This window comes from Mastigoproctus giganteus, chromosome 10 (genome assembly GCF_048544385.1).
Source record: "Mastigoproctus giganteus isolate SK-2022 chromosome 10, ASM4854438v1, whole genome shotgun sequence".
NCBI classification, from domain to species: Eukaryota; Metazoa; Arthropoda; class Arachnida; order Uropygi; family Thelyphonidae; genus Mastigoproctus; species Mastigoproctus giganteus.
The window spans coordinates 149,888,566-149,902,698 of NC_143584.1; the positions used below are offsets into that span (position 1 = coordinate 149,888,566).

At 38.8% G+C, this 14,133-nt stretch overlaps 1 protein-coding gene across 1 annotated transcript in view; it reads left to right on the forward strand.

Annotated features, from left to right (window-relative positions):
• The window catches only part of LOC150079364 (major facilitator superfamily domain-containing protein 12-like), a 90,583-nt gene that overhangs the window by 29,296 nt on the left and 47,154 nt on the right, over positions 1-14,133 (forward strand). The gene's annotated exons all lie outside the window — the stretch shown is intronic.

Genomic DNA, 14,133 nt, shown 5'->3' on the forward strand with positions numbered 1-14,133 from the left:
AAATATAGGCACCCCACATTCCCGCACTGGAGTGTACTGTGCTGTAGGGAACATCTGTGATTGGCCAGCCGATTAGTGTGTTGACATACGGCAGCGGGCTAGTTACAGTCCACCGACTCTCAAATAGGTTTCCATTGGCTCCATCCAGGCAATTAGAGGACCAATTTTTGCGATATTAGCTGCAGCCACAGCAGTTCGGATTCCCTGGCTCCAGGCGTGCAAACATCCATTAAAGTCTGTGTGTGAGAGGCCCACACGAGAAAAGTTTTTTTTTTTTTTTTTGGTCCATTATTACGTCACAATGTCTCCACGCGTCTGAATGTGCTGCTGTTCAAGAGAGGAAGTTATTAAAATCAGAACACTGCTGAATGTTAAAAGTGGTATAATGAAGTTGAATCCGTTGTTTAACAGGACATTGTTTGGTAGATTTACAGGGGCCCCCGGTTGTTAATTGAATTGTGTGTACCGTTGCTATGGTAATGATTCGGATACCGTTCTCTAAACGCGGTTTTTTCTGCTTCGGGCTTATTTGTGGATTTAGTAGGCCTACTGTAATACAATAGTGCGTATCTTAATCTGAATCTTGAATCAAGGATGCACGCATCGGAGATCATTAATAATTTATTTTAATTATACTTTTTATTAATTAATGTTCAGCTTCATTTTTATTTTATTTTATTAAAACAGAACGTATACTACAGCGCTCTCGATAGTAATGCGTGTTTATGATAGAAATTAGAATTATATCGGGTTTGAAGGTCAGCTCCAAGATTTATCTTGTTTGCGCAATGTACCGATGAATCTGCTCAGTGGATCAGGTCTGTCCAAGTCACTGTAAGTATATCTTGCGTGAAAAAAACATGATAAATTTAAATTCAACAATAAAATCCTCGCACGAAAAAAAGAGATTCAAAAATAAATTTTTGAATTGCTTTTTCAAAAGCAATTTACCAACCAGAATGGCAGATGATCCTAACCACACACTCAACACTCTTTGATCTTTTTTCCCCAAGTAATCCTTCAAAGTACACAGGCAATGTTAATGGTCCCTGTCAAGGGCTGAGAGATGGACTCCGGGCCACTTATAAATGTGGGGCTCCATCCCACTCCGAATCCATACATAAATATGAAAAAAAATCGATAAAACAAATAAGATTTTTCACCACTTATGAAAAGAAATTTTTTATTCAATTGAAAGTATTTATCATACCGAGTATGATAAATAACCTTCATGATTTTCATAAATTTGCATTTATTTGAAACATAATTTGACGACCTGAATTCTTTATCCGAATTGAAATTTGAAAGGAATTAAAATTATTTTAAAAATGCTTTTCGAGATCGAGATCTAACTCTGCTAGTTGTTGAATTCTTAAAGCGATTAAGCTGATTAAAACTGATTAAACCTTAAAAGAAACAAGGTTGAAATCCCCCTATTCCACACCCCCAGCTTTAGTTTAAAAAATACTCTCAGAAACCACCTCCGATTTTTAAATGTCTCTTAATACATTCTCATTCCTCGCCTTCGATCCCCAGCCATCTCCCACTCCTTTGAGCGGTCCAAAACCATCTAAAGTTAAAGCGGACTTATTAGCATCCTACACGTCCTCTTATTTGTACTGATTATCTTGGTAAATCTCCAAATCGCATTCCACTAAAAGCCTCCCTTGGTTTTTTCAACAGAGAGCATTGCAAGAATACTAAAATTTTTGATGCTAAGAAGTGTCCAAGTCCTGATGGAATTCCTCAACTTGTCCTTGATCCTGTACTCCAGAGTTAACTCTGTTTTATGTTACCTCTCCAGTATTATTCTATCGGTTTTCGTTCCGCATCGGAATTTATTCGTATTGAGCCAGCTCTTAAAAAAAAAAAAAAATAGGTGGAAGATCCATCCTTTACAATGATCATCCTATTTCACTTACTTGTGGATTGGTTTTTAAACACCCGGGGAGTTAAGACCATGACTATCTTCAAATCTCCCATCTGGACAGTGATCGCTAGTATAGATTTTGAGGTTTGATCCTGTTTGGCATATTGTCCTTCTAAACAAACTTCCATATATTTGTGGTATGTTCTGTTTTTTTGCAACTGAGTAGCCAGTTTTCTCTCCGATGTGGGTGATGGTAGATGGGTTTCTGTTTTTTTTTTAAGTTATCCACTAATGCTGGTGTTACCCAAAGTTCTGTTCTTTCTTCCATCCTTTTCCTCTTGTTTATTAATGATTTTCTACAGCTGACCGAAATTCCTGTCAGTGGTAGAAGGTTTGTTGACGACACTTACAGTGCACTAAAATCCACCTTCCAGTTCTACAAACTTTGATCTGCAAAAGCAACTCTATACCTTCGCGAATATTCATCACTAGTCCCTTGAATGCTGATGTCCAGGTAATTCATCCACTGGTGTGAAGGAAATTGGAGTAGTTAATTTCAGTTCTCCTAAAACTCAGTTGTATCTTATTTTTTTTTTCAAAAAAGAAGAGTCTGCTGCTGCCATGCTCATCTTCAACAATTCCTATTTATATAGAAGATTATATATAAGACCTTATTGGGAATAACCCAGAGTTCTAACCTTTCTTGGCATAAGCTTATCTCAAATATTGCTTCCTTCGCATTGGCTAAACTTGGTTTTGTATTTCGTTCTCGACGAGTTCCAATTAATCACTCTACAATTATCAAATACTTCCAGCCATGAAATATTTTCCCACGTGGAGCGGTGTCCCTAAACCATTCTCAAGCTTCTAATATACTGTATATGTGAAAAAGAGATTAGTTAGGTTAATTAATGACCCGTTTCTTAGAAAATCTCTCCACTCTGTCATATGGACATTCTTCTGCATCAGCAGCTCTGATTCCAAGTTCGAAGTGAGTCTGACCAGATGTCTCAGACCAGGCAGTTTGGACCAAAGTCCATTCACTTTCATTTTTTAAATTCATCCTTCGTGATGGATTTAAAAAATGAAATGACAAAGTTTTGCCATCAATTATTTCAAAGAATGTAAATTTAAATTATTCAAAGGAATCTAACGTCTGCTGCAAAGACAATTGCAAGAAACGAGCTCCAAAAATGTTTTGAGCAATGGTGGGATCGTTGAAATAGCTTCCCATATTGACCACACTTTACAGAAGAAACACTTTTGGATGTAGATAAATTCGGGTATACGTTTATTTAAAAAAACAAAGTGACCACTCTCATAGTCACATCTAGTAAACGCACAATGTGAGCCAAAAGTTGTGTACAAAGGGTTATCTAATAAAAATTAATTTTTTCAGGTTTTACTGTTCCCTTTGATTTTGTAACTTTCAGTGTGGATGACCAGAGACGTCTGTGGAGTAGGATTTTTGGGACTACCCTGTATATGTTCATTATCCTTTCAAAACTATTTGGACACCAGTATCGTTCAGCAAAATTGATCATTATTATTATTAAAAAAACTAATAATCTTGGGACATTAATTCCAACAGAGATCTTGGCTGAAGCCCTTCGACAAGTTTAAGTTAGCAACCATCTAGAATTTAGCTCGATTGCAGCAATCGAAGTTGACCAATACTGTCCAACTGACGTTAATTGTTCGTTGGGGGTCTTGTGATCTGCAATTCTTCCTTGGAAACCAACCTCGTGAAACAGCCTATGAACATACACGAACTTACAAACAGTCCTGTCGACCTCGGAAGACTCATGCGGTCTGCTATTATAAATTGGGTTGTTCAATTAAAACGTGTTAGGCTCGTGACATTCCCAGCAGGGTGGGATAAATGGACTCGAGCAAGGTTAAACCTACAAGGTGACATGCTAATTCATAACCAGACCTGTTTCATTTCGTTTAATCTTTGTTACAGTTGCGCACGGCATTTCGAATAGACTGCATCCAGAAAGGATCAGCGTGCAGCAATCCATATTCACTTTTTAACAGCCGTAGGGCTAGAACTAGCCCTACAGAAGTTCATAATAGAAAGTTGGCTGTTTGGTCAGAGTTGCTACTCTACAGCTGAAGACTAAATCCCCCCGGATGCAGTGGACGCATCTAGTTTAGAGCAAAGATATATCGAACCCAGAATTTTCCATGGAAAGTTATCGTAACTGTGTTCTTCAACCACCATGGTCTTTTGCTGTTACAATTTGAAGAACCGGATGTCAAAGTTAACTTGTAACCATAAGCTGACCCTCTGACAGCCTGCGCTTACAGAAATACCATCCGGCTTCGTGGTAGTGCAAGCCGAAACGATGCCAACCTGATTCATTCCTTACTTCAAAACGTGATAGCAGGCTTTCGAATATCCTGCGTGTCATATACTCCAGATTCGAATGTGACTTCCACGTATTTGATCCATTGAAGAAAGCTTTAGAAGGACGTCATAGACTGGCTCCGTCAACAGCCAAAAGATTTTTTTTTGAAGAAGAAATGTATAAATTAGAGATATGTGTAAATGCTAATGATCACTTCGAAATATACATTTTAAAATTTTTAAATATTCAAATATAATTCAAATTGAAATATAAATATTTGAAAGACAGAAAGGTGTTTTAATTAAACAAATTAAATTGTGAATATACATGGATGTACGCAGGACAGTGCACTGGCATACATAAATCCCAGGGCATGGTTAGTTTTGGATAACAGGACCCATTTCATTTGTAATAACTACTTTATAACCATTTAAGAAATGTTTTTGGGGCTGTTCTGTGTCGGGGTCCTGGTGCTTCGCACTCAGTGCACCCTTCTTTTGCACAGCCTGAGTATATTACATATATAACATACTCAGGGCAATATTCAGTGTCTGTAAGTTGCACGCTTTTTTCTTTTTGGAGTAGGGGACGTACAACTTTTACTCCAATCCTCCATGACAGTATAGTGGTGCCCCCACTTATCACCACTCGTTTCCAGACGTCTGGATTCAAATCCTTTTCAGCTGGGGCTGTGGTAAGCTGATATCAGATGAAAAGAATAGGGTTTAAGCAACCAACAATCATATTTTGAAAGCTGTTAGCGTCTTACCGTGACTCATATTCGCTGTCAGTGCCATCTTTGTGGCACTGACAGCGAATATGAGTCAAATCTTGATACCGATACACACTTTTATGTGTTCAATATTTGAATGTATGCAGCTGGCATCGATTACTACATTCAGAAGGATGTACCAATAATTTTTGAAGGAAACACATGCAAGAGGATGAACCAATTTATTCGATTATTGAGAATTTATAGATTTGGGTGGTCTGAAGATCGTCTAGTGTCAAGATAGACATCTGCTATTCGCAGTTACAGCAACTTTATTGTCCAACTTCAAGCTTCGATGCTGGCAGATTTAGAGATTTTTGAAATACGTAACAGGTGAACATAAGCAAATCGCTAGCGTTAACCAATCGTGTGCAACGTAAACTAGAAACCAGACAGTGTAGCTGGACTGAGTAATGGAGTAACAAAGACATCGTGGTGCCACACGTTTAAATGCGAAACGGAAGGAGACAATTAGAACATGAAGAGTTGTGCATGGAAGTAGTGGTTGAGTAACTTAAAAATAAATACGGCTCCGTGAAAAGACCGGCTCCCGTCTAATGGGCAAAACCCAAAACAAGTACAGAACGAAACAAACGTGCAGACATGAAAAACTAAAATTATTTCCGAAAATTAAAATAAAAATAACTATTTATTTGTTTGCTCTCTCGTTGCAGATTCCCCACAACAAAGAGCATTAGCAGGATGACGAAATTGAGGTACGTTTTTGGATGAAAAACCCAAGAAAAATCATTGAATGCTAAAGTACACATTACTAATCTGTCCTTCCACTCAATGATTAACCATTGAGTGGAAGGACCTCTAGTTATGGAATGATCCATTCTCTAGATACCGATGCGATAGCCAGGTGAAAGTTATGGACATTGTTTTCTGCCCTCAGAATTTCAAACAAACTGGATAAAAAATAAATGCAACCATTCATAGCACGATTTAGAATTACCAATTCGTATTTTAAATCCTCCTCTACAAGGAAAACTAAAAACTGTCTGTTCGCGAACAAAATCATGACCCAAGGAAATAACAAAAAAGGAAAATGCCCGACGTATCGGCACGTTGAACATGCACGCAATTGTCTACAAAGAAACCTCTTATAAATTCTGTTTCCTTGTAAAGTTCATTCCCTTCTTTGAGACATTAATTGAGAGGATGGCTATCCTTGTAGCATCTGTAAAATGATCTCTTGAGGAAATCTTCAAATTCCTTCTCTGTGATAATTGAGATCTTTTGACTCGATACCGATAGACAGTAGAATTTAGGATACTTCATCTCTTGTATTTTTTTTATTTCTGAGGAAATACAAGTTGGGTTATCATTTATTTATACAAAACTGGAAATATAACTCCCCGCTGATAACAACGGAGAACTCTTCGCACTGAGCAACATTGAAAAGGTCTTTCTTCCTCAAATAAAGAAAATATCCTCTCTGTGGGTGGTGCGATTCAATAATTAGCATCCTGTCCCATCACTCTGTGGCAAGTGTCAGTTCTTCATCAACACGACGTTGCTCTCTGATCAAGATAACACGAACTACGAGATGCCCAAGTGCGACCATTATAGTGGATGGGGCGGAGCCTGGTGACCACAAAGGTTCCGCACCTTAATCAAGACGTGCGAACACCGCTGTAGGGAAAATGTGCGCTGCAGAACAGCATCTTATTAAATGTATGTAATACAAAAGAGGAAGTCGTAAGACGAAATCCAATTGAAAGTAAGGCTACGTTCAGTGGATATTGCAGTAAGCTCATAGTTCTCCTCAAATAGAGATCTGCTGAGTTTATTTATTACGTGTGTGTACAATTCTTTCCACCAGAGAGCAGGCAGACTTCAGTACCGACCCTTAAATCTATTAGTTCCAGTGCTGGTTCAACTTATCTTAACACCCGAGGTGCTGAAATCTTGTAAAGTCTCCTTTTATATATAAATACCAAATGAATCTTCTGTTTCTACTCCGGGGATAGCTACATAGGGCCAGAGGAGTTTATAGAATCGGAATAATCGAGAACAACACTGTATTTAGCAGTCGCAGGAGATATTACCAGTAGTCAACTCAAATGCTTGTACTATTGTACCCTTGAATTGACCACTCGGCTATGATGGCCTGTTAATCTAGCTAAAAATAGATAATTGTATTAGCATTGGTAGTAACGAATGTACCTGTCCATCCCCTTTAATAATTTGGCTAATTGGGAAGGGTCTTCCTTAATAGTTCCTGATAGTCGAAAGGAGTCTTTGAAATTTTGGCTTTTAGGTCTGTAATCTGGTTCGTTGGTATTTGGGACGACCCTAATTGTAATTTAAAACAAAGCAGACTGATGGAAGCACATCTGCATCAAATCTGTCGCTGTTCAGATGAGCTATCTAAAATTTGTAGAGAAACAAAAAGGCCGTGAGGAGTCAGTACACCGGATAATTTCAAGGTTCACAATTTCTTTTAAAAGACAGTTCAGTCGGTGGACGAACTAACTTTAAAATAAACGCTGAAAAATGGTTTAACTATCCAAAAAATAGAAAATCATAGCATAATTACAGATGGCAAAAACCACAGGAGAGACAGAGAGGGTGAAGATAAATTTCAATCTTATTTAGAGATCATTGAATGACTGTAGATTCCAAATTATCCGAGAATAGCTGCCACTCGATGTAAAATAGGTCACTATAGAGGGAGTCCAAAGATGAGTCTTGTAGGGCGTCTTTGATAGAGTGGAAGATTCAAGAAAGGGGAACATATATCTTAAGTTGAAAGTTTACGTAGAACAATATCGATCGACAACAGAATAGAAGAGTAAAACATCCCTTATAACACACAAGGTCACAGAATATAAAATTTTAGCAGCGGGTCACAATTAAATTCCCGAGATCTGATACAAAATATAGGTAACTTGAAGAACTTCACGAGGGATCAAAACGCTCCAGAGAGATTAGAAGTCACGGTAATCCCGTATTGAGTTATGTGAGCTTGTCTAGAATATCTGAGTGTCATGGAAGATGAGCAGAGGAGAAATAGACCGGGGGGGGGGAGCGGAATTATATAAGACAGGACTGAGTTTTGGGAGTGAAATTAACTAAGTCATCTTTGCCAATTGTATAATTACCTGAAGATCAACATTTAAGGAATTGGCAGTGGATATTCGAAAAATTTGCGCTGTTTGTGCAGGGAAAGCTTTCTTAAACTGGAAGGCGGAATGCGAATGCAATGTGCTGTCATTAGTAAAACTATGGATAGGATTTTCTAGTCAATGGAAGAAGATCATTAATATAAAAGAGGAAAGGAGAACGTACTGAACCTTGTGGAACACCAGTATTAGTGGATCATCTGGAAACAGAGAAAATTGGGTACCCGAGTACAAAAAAAAAAAAAAAACAGTTGGCAAACCATAAGATGGAAGCTTATATAGACTTTCATGCCAAACACGATTCAAAGCCTTTGAAATGTCAAGAGCAACTGCTTCAGTTTCACCGAACTTTCCTATTAAATTTTTCCACAGATAAAGAGAATCAGGCATTCTAAAGGCTACCGTTATAATGCACAAGGCTGGGATGAGTGGTCCTTTAGCGAACAGGACAGATATCTGAATAACCCTGTTGTACAAAGCGGTGCAAACTACAAAAACGTGAATATTAAAGAAAGTTTATGATAAAAAAAAACAGATAATTATCGTAATAAATAGTAGAAATAGGTCTTAAATAATAATAATAATAATATAATAGAACTTAAAGAAATAATAGGTCGTCCAAACTCATGAGGCAGCACCCCATCCGTGTAGGCGACCAAGTCAAAACTCGTTCAGAAGAATTGATTAGTGACCCGTTGACGTTGCACATCAAAAATCTTTGAAGAACGATGTTTTCTTACCATACACAACACCATCATACTGTTTATTATTCAAATATCAACGATGAACATCCTGGTGGCTACCCTCCTTAGAGTGTACCAAGCCACTTATGGCTTGGTACTTTTTCTAGATATCGAACCTGCTTATGATGACGTGCACCTTGTTTTCTTTATACCGAAAGCTACTGGCCCACATTTGAATCGCTGTTGCGTTCAAGGCAGTTAATAATCACCTAAGGAGATCAAACAATTTAAGTAGGGGCATAACGTTGGAATGTTGTATTACGAGATGGATGAACAGGGCAAGAGTGGCAACTCAATCTCCGAGTATATATTACAGGATAACATTGAAAAGGCTTTGTGGAGACAAATTATTTTGAACAAGAAACCTACTAACGCTGCTGAAACAACTGGTAGGATTGATGTGCCCTATGTAGATGTCAGCATTGCTGCAACTGGCGAAACCAGGCACATCACTATCGTTGGACAGAACCAAACGAAAGGAACTGTCGCTCTAAGCAAGATCAAATCGAAATCATGAAAATAAACCAGTAATCTACAATTTGCATGCTTGAAAAGAAACCTGGATTGGCTACTTGGTGAAATGTAAGTTGGAACTGGGGTGGAAAAAAAACGTATACTACACCATGGTATAGCAAACGCCCTGTCAAATCTCGCTGTTAATCATCCTATGTAATAAAAAATACCAAAATTTTATGAGAGGGATACTTATTAGAAAGATTTGACAGAGTATCTCGGATGAGAATTTTAATTCGGCTTTATCTCTCCCATTTCCTGTTTCATTAAAAACTTTGGACGTGTTTGAAGTTCATATCCGGAACGAACATGACATTAATGCAAAGTTTGGAGATGCTAATCTTTCCGGAGACTTTTTTTTCCTTTGGACCTCGTGTTCTTTTAAAACTCAAGATGAAGGATCTGCAGGCCAATGGCCTAATTTGAATAGTCAAGGCTTTCCACAGATTGTTCAGCTATTAACGTTCAAATGAATCAAATTAATTGAGATGGTTCTCTCAACTGTTTTTATAATCACGTTGGAATCGAATGTCATAAGAATGGCCCACATCGATAACGAATTCATTTATAAGTTCGTGTTGCTTTTGCCCTTTCTTGAGGCAAAGAACTTTACTGTATAATTCTGTTCTAATCCCACAGAGGCCGCCTTTAACAGAGAGAGGTTATGCTCCTTTGTCTTTTCGTTTAAGAAGTTAAGAAATAAATCTTAAAATTATGTCAGTATCTCAACTTCACGTGGAAGTGGTAACATTCCAGATAATTCATTCAGGCAAGTTTTTATACTTGCATAAAAACTTGCGTCCGATAATGTTTATTTGTGTCACACCTGTTTTTACCCACAATACACAATAAATGAAAGCCTAGATTTTATTAAAATTGCCCAAATTTACAAAACTGATGACCCAAAAATTGAATGGGCCCGAAGGAGTGATCACTCATAATAATACAAAAGCCTCTAATGGGCATTGCGCAGTTAAGCGCTAGAGAGCCAATCCAGTTTGAGAGTATCCCCTCCACCTAACGCTTTCCTTTATTTCTCATAAAGGTTTTTAGACCAGAAACATAAATACTGGCTAAATGCGGAGAGTTCACCGAATTAAGGTTACCACAGTTGCAAAGATCTAAGCTTTAAAGCTGTCCCAAATCTGGTCCACTTAGGAGGCTAGCTTTTGGCCGATGGCATATTATTTTTGTACTTAAAAAGATCTTAGAACAAAGGCAGAAAATCTGGGCACACTCTTTCCTGGAAGAGTTGGAGTTCTTTTCGGGTTTCTCAACTACTTATTTGTTAATCTGTTAAGAGTACAGTGCTAATTTCAAAACGAAAAAAAAATCCAGATTTTTCTTTCAATCTACCCCAATTCAAATTCTTTTATTTGGCCTGATTATCATAAAAATGTCAGTAGCTTTTCATGCCATTCTGTACGAAAAATGTTACATATTTTTTAAACAAAATACAAAAACCATTAAGGCAGCTGTGGAGGACGCAACTATAAAATCTTACAGAAGACCAGTAGACGTAGACTCCACAAATTTACCTTCGGGCAGCGTGTTAACCAAGAATTGGGGGATAATATAAGGGAATTTTTCTTTCTGTTAGATGGAGAATAACTTTTCTTCCTTCTATCATTATACCATTTGAATATGAACTTGTCCACAATAATAATTCGGCGCCTCTTGCGACCCAATTAAAAGTTTCGTTGCTGAATACCAAGATGTATACAAGAACATGCAAAGAAGATATCATTTGAGATCGAATTAACAATAATAAAGCCACCATTTCAAAATTGGCGAAATCTCCACGCTTTTTTGGGGACGAGGAAGTGACAAACTTTGCGAATCATTTACAGGGACAACGCAACCGACTGTCTCCAAAGTTCTCACGCTGCTGAACCATCCCGGATGCAAAGCTTTTAAAGGACAGACGTACGACCTGTCACTGCCGCCAACAGAAATACTTACCACAGAGAAAGAGAAAGTTATCTGGCTTTACTGTAACCTCTTACCTCAAGTGAAGAGATTGATCACAATGTCCTAATCGGGCCAATTAACCGGTTACCCCCATTTCCATAACAGGGATCTTCCCCGTTACTTATTCACCTCAATAAAAACACCACTCAGACGCAAACCAACAGTCTGCCGTTATCGGAGTTAGTCGGCGCCTCTTGCAACCCAAGACGGAGAAGTGCTTCCAGTACATCCGCATCCCGTCACTTCTTGTCATAGCAACAGGCCAGGTGCGGGGCTTCGTAAATCAAATGTCCTCTTAGTCCATATCTGAGCTAATCTGATTAGTTTATGCTAATCGGGGCACAGTGCGATCAATAACGGCAAAGAAGGTCGAGGGTATTACCCTCTGTGTTGATTTCATCGCCGTGAAGGCAACCAATTATATTTCTACGCAACCCCCTTATTTAAAACGCGTGTCACTTATGAGTAACGTAATTGCGAAGGTGTAAAATTTTGTTTCATAATGGGCCACTGCGTCTAGAATGACAATAAGGACAGGCCTACAAACAATGGTTTATGTTGTCTAACCAGTTGAATCACCAGAAGAGAGCCGAATACTCTTCAAATATCTTAATGGTACCCATAAAACAATCCTCGCATTCACACAGACAGGTACACACAGGAACCGAGGCTATTCTAATACAAAGAAATCAAATATCCCTGACCAGTAAGCGTAGCGGTTGATCACGCTGCCCTTTGACCTACGCGGTCCTGACGGAAGCTTCGCCGTGTCTCTAATTGACCCTCAGGTATCTCACAGGTCACTTAGCATCGGCATAAGGGTCTGTAATATTTAGCTAAAGCATCATTTCCTGTCGCCTGACAATGACAATGAAGGTGCATGGCGCCTGCTTTCAAACCCTAATTGTCCGAATGTCTGGCTCTCACACTAAAAACTTTTGAGGGAGGTGGGGAGGAGTGGCGTGGGGTACTCAGGTTCGTTAAGCTAGAGGGGTGGTACTGCAGGTGATAGTTACAGAGACGCAAGGCTGAAATTTTTCAAACAAACAGTTACCAAAGGTAGTATTTTTTTTTTTTCCCTTCTTCTTCGCACGGTCTGGCACACCATATTTCCCAGAGCGGGGGCGACATCTGCCGAGCTAAATTACAGGCCAGATGGTTCGCGGTAGCTATTTCTTTTGGAAGTGTAGGCGGAGGATCATGGTACCACGGTCCTACCTGGATGAAAACTCACAAATGTGGAATTTTTAGAATTCTTCTCTGTTATTAAGACTGAAGTCCCTTCCCCAAGGGGGGGGGGGACAACGCGTCCAGAAACAGGCTTAGGAGAATAACACTATAAAACAATCATAATGGACATTTTGTATTCACGAATACATTCATTGAATTTCGGAAGCGACGTCTGCTGGAGACATTATGCAAAGTGGAGGAAAAAAATTCCATTATCTTTCAGAACGACTATTCGAAGTTCTAAAGTGTTGCGCTAAGTTTGTTTCTTTTCGTTCAAGTGCGAGCGAATGCCATCACGCTTAAGGGATCTGTGTCCATGTGTCCTTTTGTTATCACGCGCAGCATACTTATGAGTTTCTCAACGAGTTATGTTTTCCGTTCTCCCGTGGGAAATTTTTCATCCAGACATTGTTTCCATCCTGTTTTTGTCCCCGAATATTTTTTTTTTCTTTCCCCTTTTACAAATGGGCCGTTTTGTCGTAAATGCCACCAACATCTTTATTCTTTAAGGAAAACAATGGATGATAAGACCACTGTCGTATTTCTCCCTAGTATCTGCGCAAGACACTAAATTATAAGCAAAAAGAAAGGGTAAAAGGTGAATGAAGAGACGTTTCATTTGAATGAGTTTCACCGACATTGGGAGACTTAACTTTTTTTTTAAATAAAAAAAAAAAGACAAATGTTTTTCCGCTCATTTTTTATATCTCTTTGTCACGTTCTATCTGTATATCGAAACAGACCCCTTTATGGCCTGTTACCCACAAGAGAAATAGCTCTTGGCGTATCACTTAAGTATCTAACAGAAGCCATCGGAACGTGACTTCTTGGATTCGGTGTGGTTGTTTTAAATTACATCATTCAGGTGTTCGTTTGACTCAAACTAACCAGCAGGAAACTGGTTGTAAATTAGACTCCTTTTTTTTGTTTTGTCGATACCTTGGCGAGTGTAGCGAAAAGACGAACGATAATTGCGTGTTTTTTTGGTCGCTGTTGACTTAGTAAATTATTTGTCTCGAGTCCAGTCGCATTCATTTGAAAAGTGTGACTTCCATTCTCTCCTGGCGTCCAATAAATGAAACAGGCGAATCACGTAGCGTGAATTATTTAGTAACCCTTTTAAGTAACATTAACATCCCGGTCCTGTATAAAAAGCTTAATTAAAGCAAAAACGGAAAAAGAAGGGGGAAAAAATAAAAAAGTGGATGATGATGCTGTTGAAGGACCGTGACCGTGGAGAGGTTGGATGAACATGGATCGCCGCCAGCGAAGAGGTGTGAAGACAATGAGAACGCATCTGGGGGTAATGTGACAGGCACGGAGAGAAAGGACATGGCAGGGGTCCAAGAAGCGACAGTAATTAACGGTGGTCTGATTATAATTGAAGTCACGTGACTGCGCATGATCTGATGTTTAGAATCGGTTATACGCTTTCTTACGAGGGCATGCAGAATGCGCCAGCTATCTAAATCAGAGCACGCGTTTTGAAACTAAAGAACCGCGTATAATTTATGAGCCGCCTTCTCATCATTTTCTGACCCTCCCCTTC